This window comes from Haliotis cracherodii, unplaced genomic scaffold (genome assembly GCF_022045235.1).
Source record: "Haliotis cracherodii isolate W230 unplaced genomic scaffold, xgHalCrac1.p SCAF_2, whole genome shotgun sequence".
NCBI lineage: Eukaryota > Metazoa > Mollusca > Gastropoda > Lepetellida > Haliotidae > Haliotis > Haliotis cracherodii.
In genome coordinates this window covers 46622035-46629685 of record NW_027266275.1, presented here as the reverse complement: position 1 = coordinate 46629685, position 7651 = coordinate 46622035, and the positions used below count along the sequence as shown (strand labels likewise).

Here is a 7651-nt window from a genome sequence, read left to right as displayed (position 1 = left end):
TTAAAGGCGGTATCCCATTTCTGGTCAAGGTTATATGAATAATAATATGGTAGAAAATCTCTTAGAATTAGAAATATTGACCCATTGCATTCAGATTCTGCTCACAAGTTTCAAATGTTATTTACTATCAGTAGTCATGAAGAAATCTTCAGATTCCGTTAACTGTAGATTTTATAGGTGTTATCTCATTTCTGGTCTAGGGGATATGAGTAATAAAATAGCAAAAAATCTTTTAAAATTAAAAATATTGGTCAATAGCAATCAGATTCTGCTCACAAGTTAGAAATGTGATTTACCATCAGTAGCCAAAAGAAAATCTTAAGATTACCTTAAGGTTCTACTACACCAAATCAGTACCAGTTTGGAGAGTGCGGTTTTCGTAGGGAGCCTTCAGTGCAGATCGAGAGATATCTGCAGGCTGTGATTGGAGGATATTCTGTAAGATTTTTATGTCTTTCAAATGTACATCCATCCAGTTATTAAAACTGACCATGTTTTTCTATATTTAGTACTGTCTTTTTCAACATGATGACTTATGCTGAATGTGACCACAGCTATTTTCAAGTAGGTGACATTTGGTGCGAAACTGGGGGTGGTGTGTTTAGCTTCCGGTACTCGGAAAAGGAGCTGGCTAAGCTAGTCATTTTTATTTTTTTTATTGCTGCTCTAAGGCCAAACTGTGCACACACGTACAGGTAATAGCTGTTGAATGCTTAGTTATTTAAAAAAAAATCATAACGTTACTATAGAAGTCTATGGGAAAACATTTGGTTGTGTGTAACCTGTAGGGTGAGTGCACATTTCAGTAATTCATACTTTACATGCTTTTCTGTTTATATTTCACCATGGATACACCATGGAGGCAAATTTAAAAATAATGACAGTGAAGTTGGGGACATTTTGGGTTGAATGGAGCATTTGGATGGGCTGGAAATGAATGTTGCTTCGCATTGTGGTCGATCTCAGCATGGACCCCCCAGGGTACCTCTGTCCAACAAACCCTCCTCCTGCCTTCTGAATTTGTTGAAACTGATGAATTTGACAACAAATTAGGATAAAGTCACCACTGCCACAACAATTTCTGCCTTGTGTCAATCGCTTGCCAGTCAAGTTACGCGATGCCGTTATCTTGAATATGAAGCATGTACACTGCTGACAGCAGAATATGTCAAACATCCCCTTATTTATAGTAAACAATGTAGCATACCAATATGTCTTTCTGTTAGGTGCTCTTGTGTGAATGAATGATGCTATTTTTCTATTAAGTTTCTTAAAACAGACTTATTTTTCACTCATATAACTTTCAAATAATTATTTTGTCCCCTCAAGAACTGACTCCTGGCTGTTATATCCAAACTGGTTTGCCATTTGATATTGTCTGAACACTTTTTTCAGCTTTTCACATGCCTGATGTTGACTGGGGAGGTATATGTGCACTCATGCAGAAGAAGTAGGAGTTTCGACATCGAATTTGGCATTTGGAGAAGCTGATCCGAAGTCCGGTGTTGGCAGTGTGTGATCGACAACCCTTGTTTTGCCTCGCTGCGCTTTATTACCTTGTAGAAGTTGTGGAACTTGGACATGTAGGTACAGTAAGTACATTTAAGAACCCCAGTCCACTTGAGGCCCCTCTGTTGCTCACTATCAAGTGCCATAATAAGATGACCCTCATGCACTAGACATTTCTGACAGTGCTCCCTTAATGCCTCACTGTGCAGTTTTTTAGTTTGCAAACATGAAGTAAGGGCTATACACCAGTCCCAGAACCTGCTTAGATGAAAATAATACCCACTGGCTCTTTTGGAATGTAACATTATGGTTCTGAAATCATCTGTAAAGAATGTGATAGTGTTCGACAAAACTAAATTATCTCCCCTGTTTAGTAAAATGCATTGTATCTTTCATTCCCCTATAAACCCATAAATTATTGGAGAGAAACACTATTTTAAGCTGGTATTGCATGACACTGTTAATTGTGAATAAAAAGAATTACATTTATGTCAGAATAAGCTGTACATTTTCAAAATTATATGGAATTTTAACTTTGTTTCATTGAAACTGGCAAATAACTGAAATAAGCAAGTTTAGCCACCTTGAAACATTAAACAGTAAGAATGTTTGATGTCCTGTGAGTATTTTAAAGTCTTAACTAAATAAATCAATAGAGTTAAGTGTAATTTCCTTCCATGTTGTGGTTTCAAAAAGCTTTTTACTACTTGAGGGTCCATTTCAATTTCTCGGCTTTAATAGGCGGTATGGTTCACTGGTCAGTGTGTGAGATTGCTGTTAACAATGCACCCCTTTATTTCCTATTTTCTGGTAAAGTTCATTATCCAGCCTTACATATATGATGACTTTAAAGCTGCTTAACGTGTCCCTTGCTTATTGTTGGCCTGAATTCCATGCTCTCTGTCCAATTTTGAGATTTTTTTTCTGATTCCTTTCCATGTGTACTTATGTCATCAGCCTATATCATAGAGGATTATACTTTTGATTTTTGGAGTATATGAAAGCACAAACATTTGTGATAGCCCCTCCATAGATGATTTACCAAATGCTGACAGCCATTTGAGTGTTTAATTATATAAACAATGGATGGTGTAAGTTCGAGCAATCTCAAACAATATCAATCGCATCATGTCATGAGTGTCAAAACCATATTCCATGAATGTAGCAGACTCTGCTATGTTCTGATGATGTCAGCAAAGGAAGGCAAACAACAGACCACTACTCAATTTTAAATATGTATTGTAACTGGTTTTGAGGTTTAAAGATTTGTTCAATTTTTTTAGTCGAAAAAATATTTTAGGGTGATATGATCTATGCAGCCTCAATCATTTATAGAATTGACCCCTGACCACCATCTTTTATGAAATATAAATGAACTTCCATGGTCAGTGCATGAAGGTAAAATCTTCTTTATTAATACAGAAATGCCTTTTGTAAAACATTGATGAAGTGTACATCATTAAACTCTCACAACTCTTTCTGTGCATCAAAACTATGTATTCTGGTGCCATATAGACATGCTGGATAGGAACAAGTAGTGAAGCTTAATCCAATTTCCATTTTTTTTCTGAGAAGCTACATATATATACAACATATAAATCACAGATTTGACAAGTGCAAATATATTCTGATTTGTCTACAGGTTCTACTACACCAAATCAGTACCAGTTTGGAGAGTGCGGTTTTCGTAGGGAGCCTTCAGTGCAGATCGAGAGATATCTGCAGGCTGTGATTGGAGGATATTCTGTAAGATTTTTATGTCTTTCAAATGTACATCCATCCAGTTATTAAAACTGACCATGTTTTTCTATATTTAGTACTGTCTTTTTCAACATGATGACTTATGCTGAATGTGACCACAGCTATTTTCAAGTAGGTGACATTTGGTGCGAAACTGGGGGTGGTGTGTTTAGCTTCCGGTACTCGGAAAAGGAGCTGGCTAAGCTAGTCATTTTTATTTTTTTTATTGCTGCTCTAAGGCCAAACTGTGCACACACGTACAGGTAATAGCTGTTGAATGCTTAGTTATTTAAAAAAAAATCATAACGTTACTATAGAAGTCTATGGGAAAACATTTGGTTGTGTGTAACCTGTAGGGTGAGTGCACATTTCAGTAATTCATACTTTACATGCTTTTCTGTTTATATTTCACCATGGATACACCATGGAGGCAAATTTAAAAATAATGACAGTGAAGTTGGGGACATTTTGGGTTGAATGGAGCATTTGGATGGGCTGGAAATGAATGTTGCTTCGCATTGTGGTCGATCTCAGCATGGACCCCCCAGGGTACCTCTGTCCAACAAACCCTCCTCCTGCCTTCTGAATTTGTTGAAACTGATGAATTTGACAACAAATTAGGATAAAGTCACCACTGCCACAACAATTTCTGCCTTGTGTCAATCGCTTGCCAGTCAAGTTACGCGATGCCGTTATCTTGAATATGAAGCATGTACACTGCTGACAGCAGAATATGTCAAACATCCCCTTATTTATAGTAAACAATGTAGCATACCAATATGTCTTTCTGTTAGGTGCTCTTGTGTGAATGAATGATGCTATTTTTCTATTAAGTTTCTTAAAACAGACTTATTTTTCACTCATATAACTTTCAAATAATTATTTTGTCCCCTCAAGAACTGACTCCTGGCTGTTATATCCAAACTGGTTTGCCATTTGATATTGTCTGAACACTTTTTTCAGCTTTTCACATGCCTGATGTTGACTGGGGAGGTATATGTGCACTCATGCAGAAGAAGTAGGAGTTTCGACATCGAATTTGGCATTTGGAGAAGCTGATCCGAAGTCCGGTGTTGGCAGTGTGTGATCGACAACCCTTGTTTTGCCTCGCTGCGCTTTATTACCTTGTAGAAGTTGTGGAACTTGGACATGTAGGTACAGTAAGTACATTTAAGAACCCCAGTCCACTTGAGGCCCCTCTGTTGCTCACTATCAAGTGCCATAATAAGATGACCCTCATGCACTAGACATTTCTGACAGTGCTCCCTTAATGCCTCACTGTGCAGTTTTTTAGTTTGCAAACATGAAGTAAGGGCTATACACCAGTCCCAGAACCTGCTTAGATGAAAATAATACCCACTGGCTCTTTTGGAATGTAACATTATGGTTCTGAAATCATCTGTAAAGAATGTGATAGTGTTCGACAAAACTAAATTATCTCCCCTGTTTAGTAAAATGCATTGTATCTTTCATTCCCCTATAAACCCATAAATTATTGGAGAGAAACACTATTTTAAGCTGGTATTGCATGACACTGTTAATTGTGAATAAAAAGAATTACATTTATGTCAGAATAAGCTGTACATTTTCAAAATTATATGGAATTTTAACTTTGTTTCATTGAAACTGGCAAATAACTGAAATAAGCAAGTTTAGCCACCTTGAAACATTAAACAGTAAGAATGTTTGATGTCCTGTGAGTATTTTAAAGTCTTAACTAAATAAATCAATAGAGTTAAGTGTAATTTCCTTCCATGTTGTGGTTTCAAAAAGCTTTTTACTACTTGAGGGTCCATTTCAATTTCTCGGCTTTAATAGGCGGTATGGTTCACTGGTCAGTGTGTGAGATTGCTGTTAACAATGCACCCCTTTATTTCCTATTTTCTGGTAAAGTTCATTATCCAGCCTTACATATATGATGACTTTAAAGCTGCTTAACGTGTCCCTTGCTTATTGTTGGCCTGAATTCCATGCTCTCTGTCCAATTTTGAGATTTTTTTTCTGATTCCTTTCCATGTGTACTTATGTCATCAGCCTATATCATAGAGGATTATACTTTTGATTTTTGGAGTATATGAAAGCACAAACATTTGTGATAGCCCCTCCATAGATGATTTACCAAATGCTGACAGCCATTTGAGTGTTTAATTATATAAACAATGGATGGTGTAAGTTCGAGCAATCTCAAACAATATCAATCGCATCATGTCATGAGTGTCAAAACCATATTCCATGAATGTAGCAGACTCTGCTATGTTCTGATGATGTCAGCAAAGGAAGGCAAACAACAGACCACTACTCAATTTTAAATATGTATTGTAACTGGTTTTGAGGTTTAAAGATTTGTTCAATTTTTTTAGTCGAAAAAATATTTTAGGGTGATATGATCTATGCAGCCTCAATCATTTATAGAATTGACCCCTGACCACCATCTTTTATGAAATATAAATGAACTTCCATGGTCAGTGCATGAAGGTAAAATCTTCTTTATTAATACAGAAATGCCTTTTGTAAAACATTGATGAAGTGTACATCATTAAACTCTCACAACTCTTTCTGTGCATCAAAACTATGTATTCTGGTGCCATATAGACATGCTGGATAGGAACAAGTAGTGAAGCTTAATCCAATTTCCATTTTTTTTCTGAGAAGCTACATATATATACAACATATAAATCACAGATTTGACAAGTGCAAATATATTCTGATTTGTCTACAGGTTCTACTACACCAAATCAGTACCAGTTTGGAGAGTGCGGTTTTCGTAGGGAGCCTTCAGTGCAGATCGAGAGATATCTGCAGGCTGTGATTGGAGGATATTCTGTAAGATTTTTATGTCTTTCAAATGTACATCCATCCAGTTATTAAAACTGACCATGTTTTTCTATATTTAGTACTGTCTTTTTCAACATGATGACTTATGCTGAATGTGACCACAGCTATTTTCAAGTAGGTGACATTTGGTGCGAAACTGGGGGTGGTGTGTTTAGCTTCCGGTACTCGGAAAAGGAGCTGGCTAAGCTAGTCATTTTTATTTTTTTTATTGCTGCTCTAAGGCCAAACTGTGCACACACGTACAGGTAATAGCTGTTGAATGCTTAGTTATTTAAAAAAAAATCATAACGTTACTATAGAAGTCTATGGGAAAACATTTGGTTGTGTGTAACCTGTAGGGTGAGTGCACATTTCAGTAATTCATACTTTACATGCTTTTCTGTTTATATTTCACCATGGATACACCATGGAGGCAAATTTAAAAATAATGACAGTGAAGTTGGGGACATTTTGGGTTGAATGGAGCATTTGGATGGGCTGGAAATGAATGTTGCTTCGCATTGTGGTCGATCTCAGCATGGACCCCCCAGGGTACCTCTGTCCAACAAACCCTCCTCCTGCCTTCTGAATTTGTTGAAACTGATGAATTTGACAACAAATTAGGATAAAGTCACCACTGCCACAACAATTTCTGCCTTGTGTCAATCGCTTGCCAGTCAAGTTACGCGATGCCGTTATCTTGAATATGAAGCATGTACACTGCTGACAGCAGAATATGTCAAACATCCCCTTATTTATAGTAAACAATGTAGCATACCAATATGTCTTTCTGTTAGGTGCTCTTGTGTGAATGAATGATGCTATTTTTCTATTAAGTTTCTTAAAACAGACTTATTTTTCACTCATATAACTTTCAAATAATTATTTTGTCCCCTCAAGAACTGACTCCTGGCTGTTATATCCAAACTGGTTTGCCATTTGATATTGTCTGAACACTTTTTTCAGCTTTTCACATGCCTGATGTTGACTGGGGAGGTATATGTGCACTCATGCAGAAGAAGTAGGAGTTTCGACATCGAATTTGGCATTTGGAGAAGCTGATCCGAAGTCCGGTGTTGGCAGTGTGTGATCGACAACCCTTGTTTTGCCTCGCTGCGCTTTATTACCTTGTAGAAGTTGTGGAACTTGGACATGTAGGTACAGTAAGTACATTTAAGAACCCCAGTCCACTTGAGGCCCCTCTGTTGCTCACTATCAAGTGCCATAATAAGATGACCCTCATGCACTAGACATTTCTGACAGTGCTCCCTTAATGCCTCACTGTGCAGTTTTTTAGTTTGCAAACATGAAGTAAGGGCTATACACCAGTCCCAGAACCTGCTTAGATGAAAATAATACCCACTGGCTCTTTTGGAATGTAACATTATGGTTCTGAAATCATCTGTAAAGAATGTGATAGTGTTCGACAAAACTAAATTATCTCCCCTGTTTAGTAAAATGCATTGTATCTTTCATTCCCCTATAAACCCATAAATTATTGGAGAGAAACACTATTTTAAGCTGGTATTGCATGACACTGTTAATTGTGAATAAAAAGAATTACATTTATGTCAGAATAAGCTGTACA

General features: G+C 36.9%; 1 long non-coding RNA gene across 3 annotated transcripts; it reads left to right on the top strand.

Moving 5' to 3' along the window:
- The first annotated feature begins 363 nt into the window (after positions 1–363).
- On the top strand, positions 364–7222 carry LOC139468150 (uncharacterized). Of its 3 annotated transcripts, XR_011653668.1 has the most exons (6): positions 364–438; positions 1396–1592; positions 3152–3255; positions 4213–4409; positions 5969–6072; positions 7030–7222. It is a non-coding gene; the product is annotated as an uncharacterized lncRNA (long non-coding RNA). The 3 variants fall into 3 exon arrangements; XR_011653670.1 differs by lacking the exon at positions 3152–3255; XR_011653669.1 differs by lacking the exon at positions 5969–6072.
- The last annotated feature ends 429 nt before the right edge of the window (positions 7223–7651 follow it).